General features: G+C 37.2%; 1 pseudogene; it reads right to left on the bottom strand.

The window, feature by feature from the left end:
• Positions 1–12,168: 12,168 nt before the first annotated feature.
• LOC101709247 (glyceraldehyde-3-phosphate dehydrogenase pseudogene) lies at positions 12,169–13,325 on the bottom strand (annotated as a pseudogene).
• Between the last annotated feature and the right edge of the window lie 3,351 nt (positions 13,326–16,676).

Below are 16,676 nucleotides of genomic sequence, written 5' to 3'. Positions count from 1 at the left end.
GAGAGTCACTCAAGTTTTCTAAACTTTAGTTCCATCATCCTTAAAATGGGTATAACAGTGAGATTGACTTCAAGGGATTTTTTTGGAAAGAATTAAAATAATGTAAGTAGAAAACTTAGCTATTGTTGCCTAATCATATAAAGCAACTAGCACAGTACTGATGTGTTTGAATAATGATAGCTATTAGTATTATTATTTTTAAAAATTACTGATGAAATAGGAAAAGCATTGAATCAATAAGTTGAATGATGAGTCATAAACCTCAGAATAGACAAAATGCCAAAGTCTTGATTTGTGGAAACTCCCTAATGTATTTTCATTCTAAATAAATATTATTAAAATAATAAATTACTACATTAAGCCTGACTTTTTTCCTTCACAGCTTTGCTCATTTCAGGCAAATACTCTACCACAGAGCTACATACTGGGGTCTCTCTAAGTTGCCCAATCTGGCCTTAAATTTGCTACTGTCCTGCCTCAGCCTCTCAAGTAGCTTAGATTATAGGTACACAGCACCACACTTGGCTGTGCCTAACTTTAAGATTGGGAGTTTTTCATATATAAAATATCACTAAATTCTAAGCTTGGCTAAGACTTCAGTCAGGTGCTTTCCCACAAGGGAAAATGACAATCAAGAAATTAAACTGGAGTCCTATGCATTTAAACTAATGTTTGCAAGAGCTAAGGAATGCTCACTTTATTCACAACTAGTAAAAAGAATCTAGGGTACAGAAAGATATCACAGGCTACTCATATTCTGGGCCAGACTCACTTTTTTGAAATTCATATTTAAATTTCAAAAGTTAAAAGTTCTCATTTCTATTTTGTCTTTTTTTCTTTCTTAGTCCGTCTCCTCCCCTCTCCTTCTCTTCTGTCCTTTCTCTTTCCCTATTTCTTCCCCTCTTCCTCCCTCTTCCCCTTTTTCTCTCTCTTCTCCCTTTGTCTTTTCCTCCCTTTCTTTTTCCCTCCTTTCCTTTCTTCTTTTCACCCTGTGCCCTTCTGCACTTTTTGGATATTAATGGGGGAATACTGCCAAAAAATTATGAGCTAGGTGGCTCTCAGGGGTACTTTTGTCAAGCAGGAAGTGCCAGAGATCTTGTAAAATGTCCAATACAAATTTTATTTTGCAAACTCTAGGGGTTTGCATCTGGATACACATCTGTATTTTCTGGGTGCTGGGCCAAACCGAAACATTCAGTTTATCCATTGCTAATAAACATGTCAGCAGTTTCTTTGCTCTCACATCTGTTGTAAAAAATGTTATCTTTCCTGAAGTGTATTTATTTTGCCTTTAATACCAGTTTTCATGGATTTCAAAATAAAGATATGCCTTTACTTAACAAATTCAATAGCATATGCTAGAAAGTGCTTCACAAGAGTGATGAGATAAATTAAAACATACATTGTACCTTGGGTCCTAAAAAAGGAAATCAATATAACCTATGTTGGTGACTCTCAGGAAGACGATGTCAACTGAAACGACTTGCCTCTTAATCAAGTTCATCTCAAAATCTATTCAAGACACTGTATGCATCACAGGAATTCAACAAAAAGTTTTAAAAATCTATTATCAGTTTTCCCGTTGTTATGGCTGTCTTCAGTCAGGTTGATAGCTTCCTTTCCAAAGGAAACAACCTCCGAGCACTTGTTTCTCATTCCATATTCTCCAGAATACTTGCCCCACCCCATTTGCTGAATTTGGGGCTATCAGAAGTTCAAATACGTTTTGGTCCTTATGATGCTTTAAAAAGAAACCTGGAATCAGATGTGGTAGTTTATGCCTGTAGTTCCAGCACTTGGAAAGCTGAGGTATGAGGATTGTGAGTTTGAAGGCTGCCTGGGCTACACAGCAAGTTCAAGTCCAACCTGGGCTATGTGGTGAGACTCTACCTCATAACAGAAAACAAAACAAAAACTGTAAAAGACCACAAGTACTTCTTCCCTTTCTATTCTTCCAATTTCTTTCATAATATTTTTTTCAAGGATCCACTTCCTCTTCACCAGTGCTATCTCTTTATTGTCCCTCATTAATATTCTACTCTCTCAAAATATTTAATCAGTGGGAAATGCTGTTTCTTTCATTCAGGTGAAGAAATACATATTTGGAAATTTACCACTACATAGTAGTTTAAAGAAGCAAGCAGGAAAATCCTGATAGCAAATATGTGGTGAATCTGATCAAGCCTATCAAAGATGTATCCAATGGCACAAGAAACAGTATCAAGAATCAACTGATATGATCATATCAAATTTAAAAATCTACATAACAAAGGAAATAACCAACAGAGTGAAGAGACAACCTACAGAATGTGAAAAAAAAATTACCAGCTGTTCCTCAGACATAGGACTAACATATAGAATATATAAAAAACTTTAAAAAAAATTAGCCCCCCCAAATAAAAGACCCAATCAAAAACTGAGCAACTGAAGCAAATAGACAATTCTCAGAAGAAAAAGTACAGATGTCCAATAAATACATGAAAAAATGTTCCATGTGGCTGACCTCTAGAAAAAATGCAAATTAAAACAGCACTGAGATTCCATCTTATTCCAGAAAGAATGGCTGTTATCAAGAAATCAAACAATAACAGATACTGGTGAGGCTGCAGGGAAAAAGAAACCCTTCTATATTGAAGTGGGAATGTAAACCAGAACAACCACTCTGGAAATCAGTGTGGAAAGTCATCAAAAAGCTAGCAACAATAATTCTATTTGACCCAGCTATTCCTCTTCTAGATACCTTTCTGAGTTAAAGACATCATACTGTAGTGATATATCCTTGTTTATAGCCGCACAATTCACAATAGTTAAATATTAGAAATGGCCTATATGTCCATCAACAGATGAATGGATAAAGAAAAAGTGGTATTTATTTACAATATAGTACTACTCTGCCTTGAAAAAGATAAACTTGAGCCACTACTGGGTAAATGGATGCACCTTGAAAACATAATATTAAGTGAAATAAATCAGAAACAGAAGCTTAAATTTCACAGGATTTCTCTCATATAAGAAACCCAAAATATAAATAAAGAGCAAAATAAAAGATATAAGGAAGTAGGGAGAGTTTTTGCAAATGAGAAGGGCAACAAGAGTTGGAGGAAGGGTGAAGGAGAGGATGGGAAATGATAAAAAAAGAACTGAAAAAGTCGAGATAGGGTTTTTGAAAATCTGACGGGGACCAAGGGATTGAAGAAGCAGGGAGGGAGAAGAGGGACAGGGTAAAAAGAAGAACTAAGACTGTTATGTACATGTACCAACTCCCCACAATAAATATAATTATTTTGTATGGCAAACATGTACTAGTAAAAATTATAAAACACAGGAAAATATTATTTAAAGCTAAGGTGGTGCCTTGGTTCGTGAACTTAATTCTTCCCACAATTCTGGAACTAGGTGACCATATTCATGATCATGTGGGAAAGATGGCTGCTGTTGTGTTTGTCACCAATGCAGAGTTTGCAAACAAACAAAATTTTCCCAAACACTTCTGTTTGTGAACCAAACTGTTTACAAGCAAAATTGTTCACTCCTAGATACCACTGCATATGGTAGTAATTTGAGGAGTTATGTAAAATGTATACATTATTAGAAAAATGTAACAACAAAACTGGCTTGGAAATATAAATCCTTAATAATCTTTTATTAGTAAAGAAATTAGTCAAAATCTTCCACAAATAAAGCATTAGGTAAAGACACTTTACAAATAAATTCTATCAAACATTTAAAAAGCAAATAACTTCAATCTTACACAAAATCTTTTCAAGAAAGATAAAAAAGAATGCCCAATTCATTTTATGAGGCTAGTGCAGCCAAGATATTCTTAAAGAACTATGTTGAAAAGGTTCATCTTGCCAGACAGCTTCCCTTAATATAAAAGCTCTAACAGTTAAAGGTAGGGACTACTGGAGAAGGGCAGAAAGTAGAGAGGCCCCAAAAAACTTATCTAAATATGGAAACCTGTTGAGTAACAGAACTTTCATTACAGACTTGTGAGGAAAGATTAAACTTTTAATAAATGGTACTAGTTCACTTGGTTATTCATAAGGAAAAAATGAAATAAGATTATAATTCATGCAGTTCCAGAAAATCTGTATAGATTAAGAGGAAAATGATTTTACAAAACCAGACTATACTTATGATCTCAGGAAAAAGAAGGGTTTCTTAACATCAAAAAATGCAAATCATAGAGCAAAATAAATAACTTTGACTTCATTAAAATTAGGAACTTCTGATAAAATAGTGGATGTGGTGGTGCACACCTGTAATCCCTGATCTTGGGAAGCTGAGGAACGAAGATCACTGAGTTCTAGGCCATCCTAGGCTGCATGCTACGTTCAAGGCCAGCCCGAACTACGTAGTGACACTCTCAATAATAATAATAATAATTTAAAAAATAAATTCAAAAATAATAATTTTAAAAATAAATTCTGAATATCAAAAGACAACATCTAAAAATAGAAAGACAAGTCACACACTGGCAGAAGATATTTGAAAAACATTATGAGCAAAAAGCCTGGGATCTAGAATAAGTAAAGAATCAGAAATAAATAAGAAGAGAGACAATTTAATTTTTTAAATATGCAAAAAGGCATTGTGTTAGTCACTTTTTAGTCACTGGGACAAAATACCTGACACTGCAACTTAAAGGAGGAGAGGTTTATGTTTTTGCACATGGTTCCAGAGGGTTCAGTCCATGATCAGTTGCCCCAGTGGAGAAGCAGCATAGTGGAAGGGTATGGTGGATGAAAGCTGCTCAACTCATAGCAACCAGGAAGCAGAGAGAGAAAGAAGAAGCCAGAGAAAAGAATACACCCTTCTAGGTCACAGCCCCCAGTGACCCACTCATCTGACCAGACCCCACATCCCAACAGCACATTCAGCTATGAGCTGTGTTTGGATAAATCCAGTAATGAGTACAGCACCCTCTATGATCCAATTGCCTTCAAAAGCCTTACCTCTGAGCAATTGAATTTGGTGGCACATTTTAAATCTAAACCATAATATGGATGAATAGGCATTTTGGTACATCAAAGGAGGAAATAGGAACAGCCTGAACACACATAAAGTGTTCACATGAGAGAGGCTGAATCAGATGGATTGTGAAGTTAATCCCAGCTTGGGCAACTTAGTGCATTAGCAAGATCCTTTCTCAAAATATAGAAGTACTGGGGGTAAAGCTCAGTGCTAAGGCCCAGGGTTCAATCCCCATTACAGAGGTTACAAAGAAGCTCATGTGTTGGCACAAACCTATGATCCCACAACTGTGGAAGTCTGAGATAAGAGGATTGCAAGTTCAAACCCAGCCTGGGCAATTTAGTGACTGTCTCAAATTTAAAAACAAACTAGTAACCACAGAAATGCATAGTGACACTACAAATCTCACATACACAAATTAGCAAATAAAAATTGAACAAATACAGGCTCCAATGAGAATATAGAGCAGTAAGAGTCTAAACTGGTACAACCATTTCAGGAAGTAATTTGATATTATAATGTAATGTTGAAAATATTCATACCCCACAAGAAAAAGGAACTCTTCTACATTATTGGTGGGAATGTAAACTAGTACAACCACTATGGAAATCAAAAAACTAAAAAACAGAAATTCCATTTGACCCAGCTACTGTCTTTGTTGGTACCTCCCTGAAAATATCATATTACAGTGATAAATACGTACCCATGTTTTAGCAGCAAAACTCTCAATAGTTAAATCTTGGAAGCAGCCTATATGTCTATCAATAGATGAGTGAATAAATAAAAATGTGGTATTTCTGTACAATGCAGCCCTACTCCACCGTAAAGAAGGATGAATTTGAGTCATTTGTAGGAAAATGGATGCAGCTTGAGACCATGCTGTTAAGTGACACAGATCAGACACACAAGCTTAAATATCACATGGTTTCCTTATATTTAAAAAAGAAAAATATAGATAAAAAGCAAAATAAAAGATAATAGGAAAATCTTTTGGGAAGGCGAAGGGGACCAAGAGATGGAGGAGGGGAGAGGTTGGAAAGGGACGTAAAAAGGATTAAGATGTGTTCTGTACACGTACCAGCTTCCCATAAAGCACGTAATCATTACACACTGCAAACATGCACCAATAGGAATAAAAAGATTCATTCCAAAAAGAAGAAAGGCTATACACAAACGATGCCATGTTAATAAACCTCAATAAAAGCAAAAATAGGTCCGGGAGTTTAGCTCAGTGACACCGCGCCTGCCTTGCAAGTGCAAGGTCCCAAATTCGGTTGCAGGTACAAAAAAACCCCCCAAAATACACAACTTTTAGGGGTTATATTAGTTATCCTTCTATTGCCAGAATGAAATATTGGATGTGATTAACTTACAACAGAAAATGTTTATTGAGCTCATGGTTCTTGAGCTTCAGGACACGATCCGGTGAACCCATTGCTTTGGAACTTTGTTGAGGGTGCCAGACAGCAATGGCTAGGAGAGCATGGTGGAGCAGAGTTGCCTTTATGAGCCAGGAAACAAGGAGAGAAAGAGGATACTAGATTCCACAATTCCCTTTAAGTTCATGCTGTCCAGCCACGGAAGGGCCCCCTGCTGGGCCCAACCTTCCAGAATTTCCAGCACTTCTCAGAAACACCACCCTGTGGACAAATCCTTTAACATAGAGACTTTCAGGGGACATTCATCTAAACCATAGTAGGATAAATTCTAAAGAAAAACAATGGAATAATAAATACTTGGAAGGATTAGGGAGATGGAAAGAATTAGAAGAGATAACAGTAGCTTCAACTGCATAGACAATATTCTATTTCTTAAATTTTACGGTATATGCAAATTATTATTCTTTAAAACTGCATACATGCATATATTTAAGAGTTATAGGAATAAAGTTGATTGACATACAATTTTGCATTTCTTTCTCTCAATTGTAGTAAGTATAGAAAGTAAGAGAAAAGAAAATATTGTCAAGAATTTAGGATGTATTAATAGAAAGCAAGTGTAAAGATTAGGAGAACCTTTCAGAGTAGGACTTGAATAAACAAAAACATGAAAATCAGAGATCAAAGACAGTGACAGAGTGTTAAGGTTATTTAGGCTTCCTGAAGAGCAATGTTGATTGGAAGCCAAAGGGATGGTGGATACGGAGCTAAGGCAAAAATATCCAAAAAGAAAGGTGGACTTGATGGGAGGTTAGGTAAATGCACAAAAAAGGATGGTTAAGGGTGATGTAAACAAAGCCTAATTCCAGTAAAATGAGCATCAAGAGGAGTTTGGAACTCTTTCCTGTGGGAAAACTGCATCAGAATTCTTCTGCTCTTTCAGAATCCACTATAAACATTCCTACTCCCAAAGGGTCAAATTTTGGGTTTATGCAGATTCAGGCAGGGAGTATAAAACATGTTCTCAAGATAGTCTTTTATAGAAATGAAGTAAATGGACTAAAGAGTGATACATGAGCTTTCCTCTCCAGAGGTAGTAAAACAATCCTGTAAGGTTTTAAAGGCCAGCAGAAGGACACTTGTTAGATGGCCACGGATGAAAAAAGATTAAATCACAATTAGCATATCTACATTCAATGCTCATTTTGCAGCTACTGTACAAGTTTGTTGAAGTGTGGCTCAGAACACAGGCGTGTGACCTCAGGAAAGTTACAGCATCTCTCTCTAAATCTTTGTCTAGAAGATAGAGGTGAACCTTTCCTTTCTTCAGTATTTTATGGTCCTAATATGACACAATGCTAAGATTCATACATTTAATGATTCCAATCCAATTGTGGTTTCCCTACTCAGACAGAGAAGCTAAAGGAGAAAAATGTCTTCAAGGACTCTTACTTCCCCCTATTTTCTATCTCCTGTTGTGGTTAAAGGGAGTTCCTGTCCTCAGAAGAGCCATGTGAGGAGTCCAAAGAACAATCATCTTCCAGCTTTGAAATCCTGCCTCCTTCCACACCACTATTGGCCACAGGATGTTTCATTCCTAATGTGTATCTATGGGATGCCTCACCCTGGCTGGATGGTCCTCCTTCTAGAAAATGCCTTTCAAGGTTAAAAGCAGGTGAGGCCTCTTTGGTTTCAGTAAAGATTGCTTAAAGGTAAGCGTGAGTCTAAATTTTTTTCTTTTACCACATGGATTTTTGTTTTTATGGCCTTCAAAAATGAAACAATTTTTAACTTAAAAGCAACTATTTCCACTGCTGTTGAAACGTTAGAATTTTTAAAACCAATATATTGCACACTGGCAAATAATTTGGGAAATAGACATGCAGAACATTTAATAATGATTGAATACGCAAAGCTTTTTCCGTTTGTTTTTATGTGACAGCTGGTTGAGTTTCAACTATCTGCTCACGGCACAGGCTCTCAGCTTCCAATTCTAGAATTTTTTTCCTTTTCTTCTCCCTGCCTTCCTTTATCCTTCTTCTTTGAGAAAACGCAAATGGTTTTGATTACAAAATAGTGGCAAACTTTATATCTTCCTCTTAACTGTTGCACACCATAAACAGAGCAGTGAACTTCAGACTCCATTAAGACAAAGGTGGGTTTGGATCATTGGGAGCCCTTGTATATTGATAGGATGAATTTTTTTCTCTTGCAAAAGGGAATGAATTGCTCCTGCCTGGAGATCATATTCCAGCTACCAACCTCGCCACCAGGCAGCCTAAAGAGTGACAAGACCTCAGTTCTAGTTGAGGCAAAGCAAAGCCTGTGATCCTGAACCAGCACAGCTGTCTCAGGACCCCTGGAACCCCGTGTAAGCTTTAATATGTGAGGGCTGATAAACACCGACATGTTAAGCCGGGAGAGACAGTATGTATAAAAACACCTTGCAAATGCTGCTGATTTGATTCTCTCTTCTCTAATCTGCAATTTTCTTCTACATTTTCTTTTTTTAAAAAAATCTTATTACTGTCATAATGCTGGTAAACAATTTGGAAACAGCAAGGGCAAGACAACTCTTTTCATTTAGCCATGACAAGTATTTATCAAGAACCTATACTATGTGCCAGGCACTGTTCTAGATTCTTGAGAGTCTCAATGAATAAATCTGACAGATGTCCCTATTGCAAGGAAGAAAGGCATTTTTTATAAAAGCAGTAGCAATAAGTGTATAATAATCTTTTAAAAGGCAAGATGTGTTCTGGAATAATAGAATAAGGAAAAAGTATATGGGAATACCAGCTAAGGTGGGAGTTGCATTTTTAATTAGGTTGTCAGTAGTGGCTATGTTTTAAAAAAGAGATGTTTGATCAGAGTATTTTGAATTGTGGGAAAAGTGAGGCTAGTGATGATTCAATATGTGAGAGTAAAAAACCTGTGCTGGTTGATTTTGCCTGTTTTGTTGGTAAATGTTTTATGCAATCTAGTAATGTGACTCCACGACTATCTTTATACCTTCTGAGTACATTAAATGCAATAAAATACAAAGATTTGTACTGAGCCTCTCCTACATAACAGGCACTGCTGGGAGAGAATCATTGAGAAGGAAGGCAGGGCTTCATGCTCTTGGCGCCTTCATTCCAATAGGAAAAGCAAACATATAAAAGAACAAAATGATTTTAGATCATGATAAGGGGTATACAGAAATAAATAGGCTAAGAGCAGATAGGGTGGTTGGGCTAGACTCTTTGACTTGAATCTCAAATCAAAATAAGAAATTTAAAGTAGACAGGAAAGAACTTTCCAAGCGTAAGGAGTATGAAGTATGAGGTCTCCAAAGACAGGATGGTGTTGACCTGAACAGAAACAGAATAAAAGCCAGGACAGCTAGAATAAGGATAATGAGAAGAGGTGATACCAAAAAAATAGACACTGTTATGAACTGAATTTTTGTCCTCCAAAAAGATGTTGAAGTCCCAACCCTCAGTGCCTAGGAATGTGACTTTATTTGGAAATAAAGTTTTTGCAGATGATTAAGTTAACATGAAGTCCTTAGAATGGGCCCCAATCCAATGTGACGGACAACCTTACACAAAGGGAAAACTTGGGCACACACACACACACAGGGAGAATGTCATATGAAGATGAAGGCAGACAGAATGATGTATCCACCAGCCAAGGAGTGCCAGTGGTCACCAACAATCTAGCCAGAAGGCAGGGGAGGAATGGAACAGATGTTCCATCACAACCCTCAGAAGGAACCAGCTCTCCTACCACCATGAGTAGGACTGTTAGTCTCCAGAAGTGTTAGACAATAATTTTTGTTGTTTAAATCACTGACTTTGTAGAACTTTGTTATGGCAGCTCTAGGGAACAAATACAGGCAAAGAAAGATTTTCTATACATTTATATTTTAGTCTAAGTGCAATGAGAATATACTGAGAGACTTTAAATGTGATCTAATGAACATCTTTAAAAATATCATATTGGTACTGACATGTGGTCATGGCAGCGCAGTACAACCAAGGAGAGCTTGATGATTTTCACAGAAAAGATCAGTAGAACTTTACTCTTCATAGCCATTAGAGAGCAACCATTATATATAGATCAGTGGTCTTGAGTTTGGAACATTAACATTTAGCATTCTTGATGTATAAAGACAACATTTTGGATAGAGGTTCTAAAAAAATTGCAAATTTTTATAGGCTCAGGACAATGATGTTTTATGTAAATTAACCCTTTTCATGACACCTAAATACCCATTTTGGTTCACAAAATATTTATTGTTTTGCGTGTGAGGGATGTAGGAGGCATTGGAATTATAAAAATGAACAAGGTTGTGCTCTTAACAAATTTACAGTTTGATGGAAAAGACAGAAAAATTAAAGACATATGACAACCTTTCACAGTGAGTCATAAGAAGGAATATGGATAAGAAGATAAATGAAGAGTTCAGTGGTTTTTATTTGTTTGTTTGATTGGTGATGAAGACAATGCCTGAGTCAAATATTGAAAGTGAGTAGTAACTGGCCAAATGAGGAAAGAAAGATGATATATGCCAGGAAGAAGGAGAGGCTGGCAAATCCCTGTGGCATACAGGTAGCTATCAGCAGACTGGCAACCACAGAAATATGAGTGGTGGCAGAGAATGAGGCTGAGCATAGGAACCTAGTCTTGGGGCTCCTTGTATGGCTGTCCAAGACCCTTGACTGCTTGGTAGACAGTGGGACCTACCAGAGATGGAAGCAAGAGATGAGCTGCACAGGTCTGCTTATATACGTGTCAGAATTTATTTGGCTATGAACAACTGAACTGACTCGAAGAGGAAACCTTTTGCAAATACTTTGAAAGTTTACAGAATTGAAAGGAAAACTGAGGAAACAGGCCTTGGGAAAGATAATCTGAAAAGTAGCCATAAGACAGAGGTGGCAGATTGGTAGTAGATATTTCCTTCAGGAATAAATCAGCACTAATTGTGTTCCTTGAAAAAATAGGTTCCTTGCAAAAAATATAGTGTAAAGTACATGTGTACGAAATGTCAAATAGAGTTGCAACAACAGTGTATTATGAAGGAAAAAAGTCTTTATTCTGATCTCTATTTTGAAGGACTACTTTTAACTGATTTGGTTGTTTTGCCTTCCAAAATGTATCTATGTCTAAAATGATGCTTGTACTGGAAACCCAAACTAAACCTAAAAATACCATATTGCCTGAATGTGGAGAAAGTAGTGAAAATGGAAGCGGGGAGATTGGTTGGGAGCTATAATATTAGTACAGAAATGATTGTTTCTTGTTTCTATAGATTGGAATAGCTTAAATGTGTATTGTCAATAATGAACACTATTTATTCTGAATATAACTAGAATATGGTTATGATGAGATAAAATGTTTACTTATAATAAATCTTAGAAATTATGCTTGTATCCACACATAGCTGTAATGCAGGCAAAGCATGAATACAAGCTTTATGGTTGAAAGAAATCACTTTTATAGGAAAAAATATTTGGAATATATGAGTTTGCTTATGTTTCTATCTTCTTTACCAGCAGAAATGTAGATTCAGTCAAAGCTTTCATTTATCGGCTGAGTAAACTTCATAAGAAAAATGAAAACAGAACTTTAATTCATATTTCAAACATGTTTATGAACACATCTCTATATATACAAAACACAAATATATATATATATATATATATATATATGATATGCCTCTACATGTACACATCCATACATGACACACATATATATTATCTTTATACTCTACTTCCTGTCTGGATACATTCCTAACCATTTAGGCTTGCAAGTCAGCACCAGTTTTGATGAATTGAGGGGGTGCGGTGGGCTTTATACGTGATGAACCAGAGCTCCCTGGGCCCCTTTCCTACTCCAAGAGGTCTTGGATAGAAACCTGGAGATTCTCAGAGTGCTAGGAGAATGAGTGGCATCAGGAATTCCCCAGCAGTGGAGGGCTTCTCTCCCTCTCATGGTCTTGCTGGGACAGTGATCCAGAGAACCTTATTCCTTGGAGGCCATGCAGAGCACAAAGTCTACCACCTTGTTGCTGTAGCCAAATTCATGATGAGACCAGGAAATGAGCTTCACAAAGTGGTCACTGAAGGAGGTGCCAGCCCCAGCATTGAGTGTGGAAGAATAAGTGTCACTGTTGAAGTCACAGGAGACAACCTGGTCCTCAGCCTCAGATACCTTTGCCTTTTAGCAGGCCCTCTGATGCCAGCTTCACCACCTTCTTGATGTTATATTTGACAGCTTTCTCCAGGCAGCAGGTCCACAACCTACATGCCAGTGAACTTTCCATTCAGCTTAGCGATGACCCTGCCCACAGCCTTGGCAGCCTCAGTGAATGTGGGATGATGTCTTGGGCATCCCCACAGCCACCAGGTCACAGTTTCCAAGAGGGGCCATTTACAGTGTTCTAAGTGGTAGAGATGGCATGGATTGTGGTCATGAGTCCCTCTACAAAGTTGTTATCGATGACCTTGGCCAGGGGCACTAAGCAGTTTGTGGTGCAGGAAGCATTGCTGGCAACCTTTCAGAAGTTGTACTTCTCATGGTTCACACCCATCACAAACATTAGGGCATCTGTAGAAGGGGCAGAGATGATGACTCTTTGGCCTCCACCCTTCAAGTAAGCCCCAGTTGTCCCTATAGTGGTGAAGACACCAGTGGACTCCATAACAAGTTCAGTGCCAAGGTCGTGCCATTGATGCTGGCAGGATCTCAGTCCTAGGAGATGGAGATGGTCTTTTCATTGATGACAAGCTTCCTGTTCTCAGTCTCAATTGTACCATGGAACTTGCCATGGGTGAAATCTTATTGGACCATGCAGACCATGTAGTTGAGGTCAATGAAGGGGTCATCGATGGTGATGAGATCCACTTCGCAAGAGTTGAAAACAACCCTAGTGAGCAAGTGCCCAATATGCCCAAATCCATTCACTCCATTCTTCACCATCGTGTCTCAGGGATGCCACAGGCACTGCATGGGAGGAGGCAGTGTCAGTCAGTTGGGGTGGAGTAGAGAGCCTTGAGGATCATTGAAATGAATAAACCCTCTGTTACAAAAAGGGCTATCCTTGATAACAAAGGTTGGAGAGGGAATCAGTCATCTTAAACTATTTCTTAATCTCCTCTGCTAGACATTTTCTTCTGAAGACTTGATGATTTAAAACTCTACAAAGTTTTCGAAAAAATCAAGGAAATGGAATATTCTACAAAACAAAATACCAGGTTTCTTCAATGAATGGCAAGAAAATAAGAAAGAACCCAAAGTTTAAGAGAGATATGAAGCAGGATTACCAAACTCAATACATTAATCTTTGTCTCCTGGTTCAAGAAAACCAACTATAAAAGAAAAAGATATTTTGTGATAATTGGGAAAATGTAATCATTGACAAGAGGTTTGATTATATTAAGAATTTTTTGAAATGTTTCCTGGGTGTGAAAGTGACACTTCTCTTACAAATTGTTTTAGAAGTCCTTATCTTTTGGAGATCCTACCTTTTTGCATGAGTTAATATTATGCCTGAAGTTTGCTTTGCAATAATTGAATGACAGGAAGCAGAGATATAAGTGAAACAAAAGTGATTTAAATTGAAGATGATTAAAGCTGGATATATGGGAAGCAAGGAAAGAGGGGCTTATTGTATTAGCTTGTTCACTCTTGTGCAAGTTAAAATTTTCCACACTAAAGGGTTAAATTTTTTTTCACATACAGTATATCTGAATATGCTTTCAAAGTTTTTAGGAAATATTTAAAATATTAGATTTATAACCTTAGTTTCTGTAGGGCACTTTTATAAATATATTTCCAGCTAAAATATTTTATTCAAATGCTAAGATTATATTACTCTTTTTTGAGACAGTCTCACTATGTAATCCAAGCCAACACTGAACTTACTGTATAGCCCAGGATAGCCTCAAACTCATGATTCTGCTGCTTCAGCACCCTAAGCCCTGGAATTCCAGTTGGGCACCATCACACCAGTGGTATTGTTCTTTATTTAATACTTTATGTCCAGTTAATTCCAACACAAATAATTTTTCAATATCCAACTCTGTGATGAATGTATGTTGTAATTAAATTCCATTGAAATTATACCCTATATCAGATACCTATTGCTTTCTACCTAGTTTCCTTATAGATACAGTCCTTTGAGACATTCCTGTCCAGAATTGGGAGGTTTCACCCATTTTGAAGATCTGGTCTGGCAAGTAATTTTCCTCCACAAGCATCAATCTAGAGTTTTCAAACATCCTTCTGCTGTGTTCACATCAGCACTCACAGACTCACTATTCACTTTCACATGATGCAGTGAATGAAAATGCTAGACTGTGCCATAGAACTTGTCATGGAATAGAATCCATTTAAAGCACCCAGACCTAGCAGCAAATTCAGCATCATAGTTGTGTCCAACCTTTCCTTTCAATATCAAAAAACAACTGCTTTGGCCATGACTGTCACAGTGCTGAGAGGGACATGCTTCTGTGTCTGGTTTTCAGTCCTGGTCATTAAAAGTTTCTACGCATCTGATGTAGACCTTCTCAATTTTTTACTTACCCTATTGTCGTTAATGAAAGCGATTGTTTAGCAGCTCCCACCACTGCATTCTTGTCCTCCAAGATCAGAGCTATAGGGCAATGGGACATGTCTCACCAGTGAGCAAATACGGTCACTGGTTTTTCCATCTTTGTCAGCCTTAATCATGTTTCCTTTCATTTCCAGGTCAGCCACTCAACATAGCATCTGAATGGCAGCATCAGCAACAGATTTTGTATGTGTAAGGCTCATTATGAACAAACATGAAATTAAACCAGCCACAAGAGGAATTGATGCAATCAAGACACAAGGGAAATGTGAAATGTGTGAGCTCCCGCCACCTGTGGTTATATGGACAGTCTGTCATTGGTGGAAATAGGTTATGTGGCAGAAGAGTGCACTTGAATCCATTTTGTTTGAATGGGGGGGGTCACTAAAATTTACACTTACATATATTATGCACTATATATATACCAGCCACTTTTCTAAATACTGGAGAGAAAGCAAGAAATAAAACCATAAGAAACATAAAAATTCCTGTCCTTGAGGCAATTGTATTCTAGTAAAGGTAGCTGAAATTAATGAGCAAATTAGATGATAAGTTATACAATGGTAAGGAGAAAAAATGGGGGATAAAAATTGTTAGGGTGGTAGAGGGGTTGCAATTTTTGTCTTTTGCTGTGTTTTCTAAAGACTTTGCTTGAGAAGTTCATTTATGTCAAGCCTAAAGGGAGTGAGAAAGTGAGCCCAACAAATGTTGGAAAAGAATTCTGACAGATAAAAAGCAAGAAAAAAAGGGCCCAAGTGGTGGGCACATATTACAGATATGAGGAAAATGGGAGATTCCTGTGCTGGAGCAAGTGGAAAGGAAAGAATGGTATGGGATATTTAAAAAGTAATAAAGAGCCATGTTTCTCAGAAGTTTTTGTAAGGATTTGAATTTACATTCTAAATGACATGGGGTTTCTGTAGGATTCTGAGTAGAAGAATGATAGCAAAGTTGATTGTTGTGTCAGTGATAGACTGAAGAAAGACGAGGATGTATACAGGGAAACAGGTTAGGTAGTCTATGGGAAACTCCAGATGGGGAACTGATACAGCTTGAAAAGGGCAAAGGCAGTGCCAGTGGTGAGAAGGTGTCATGTGTATGTGGAAAATGAAAGCAAAAGAATTTGCTGATAGTTCAGAGTTGGGTTTGGGGCCTGAGTAGGTTGAAAAATAAAATTACTGAAGTAGACAAGACTACTGGAAGAGGAAGGATAGATACCAAGAGCTCATCATTTGAGATATGTAAGAGATGTCCAAGAGAAGATACAAATAGTTGAGAGTATTGAGAAAGTCTGGTTAAATACATGAATTTGTGAGTCATTAACATATGAAGAATTTAAAAACCTTTGCTGGATTACAAGATCTAAAGTCTGAGAAGAGCTAGAAAAAAGAAAAGATATGAGTATCCTTTTGGGAACTTCAATATTTAAAGAATGAAAAGATAAGCTAAGACTAATAAACAGCAGCCAGAAAAAAAGTTTCTTCAAATAATTTGAGAGCAGGATGAATTTATAACATGATTGCCAGCACTATAAGAAGGCAAAATTGCCAGACTCTGGAGCTTTACCTCAGATGGTGCCTATTTCCTCAGTGAAACAAGAATATAAATATGAATCAAAGTCAGTATGCATGGTTGTGCATTTTTCTCTGCCCATATTCAGGTGTGTTTAACGTCCTAAATTAGATCTAGATGTGTGTGACAAAGTGACTGATTGACAA

This window comes from Heterocephalus glaber, unplaced genomic scaffold, assembly GCF_053883595.1.
Source record: "Heterocephalus glaber isolate CG9 unplaced genomic scaffold, H.glaber_assembly_v1.0 deba00000738, whole genome shotgun sequence".
Lineage (NCBI taxonomy): Eukaryota > Metazoa > Chordata > Mammalia > Rodentia > Bathyergidae > Heterocephalus > Heterocephalus glaber.
The sequence above is the reverse complement of the archived record's forward strand: the minus strand, read 5'-3'. Positions and strand labels throughout refer to the sequence as shown.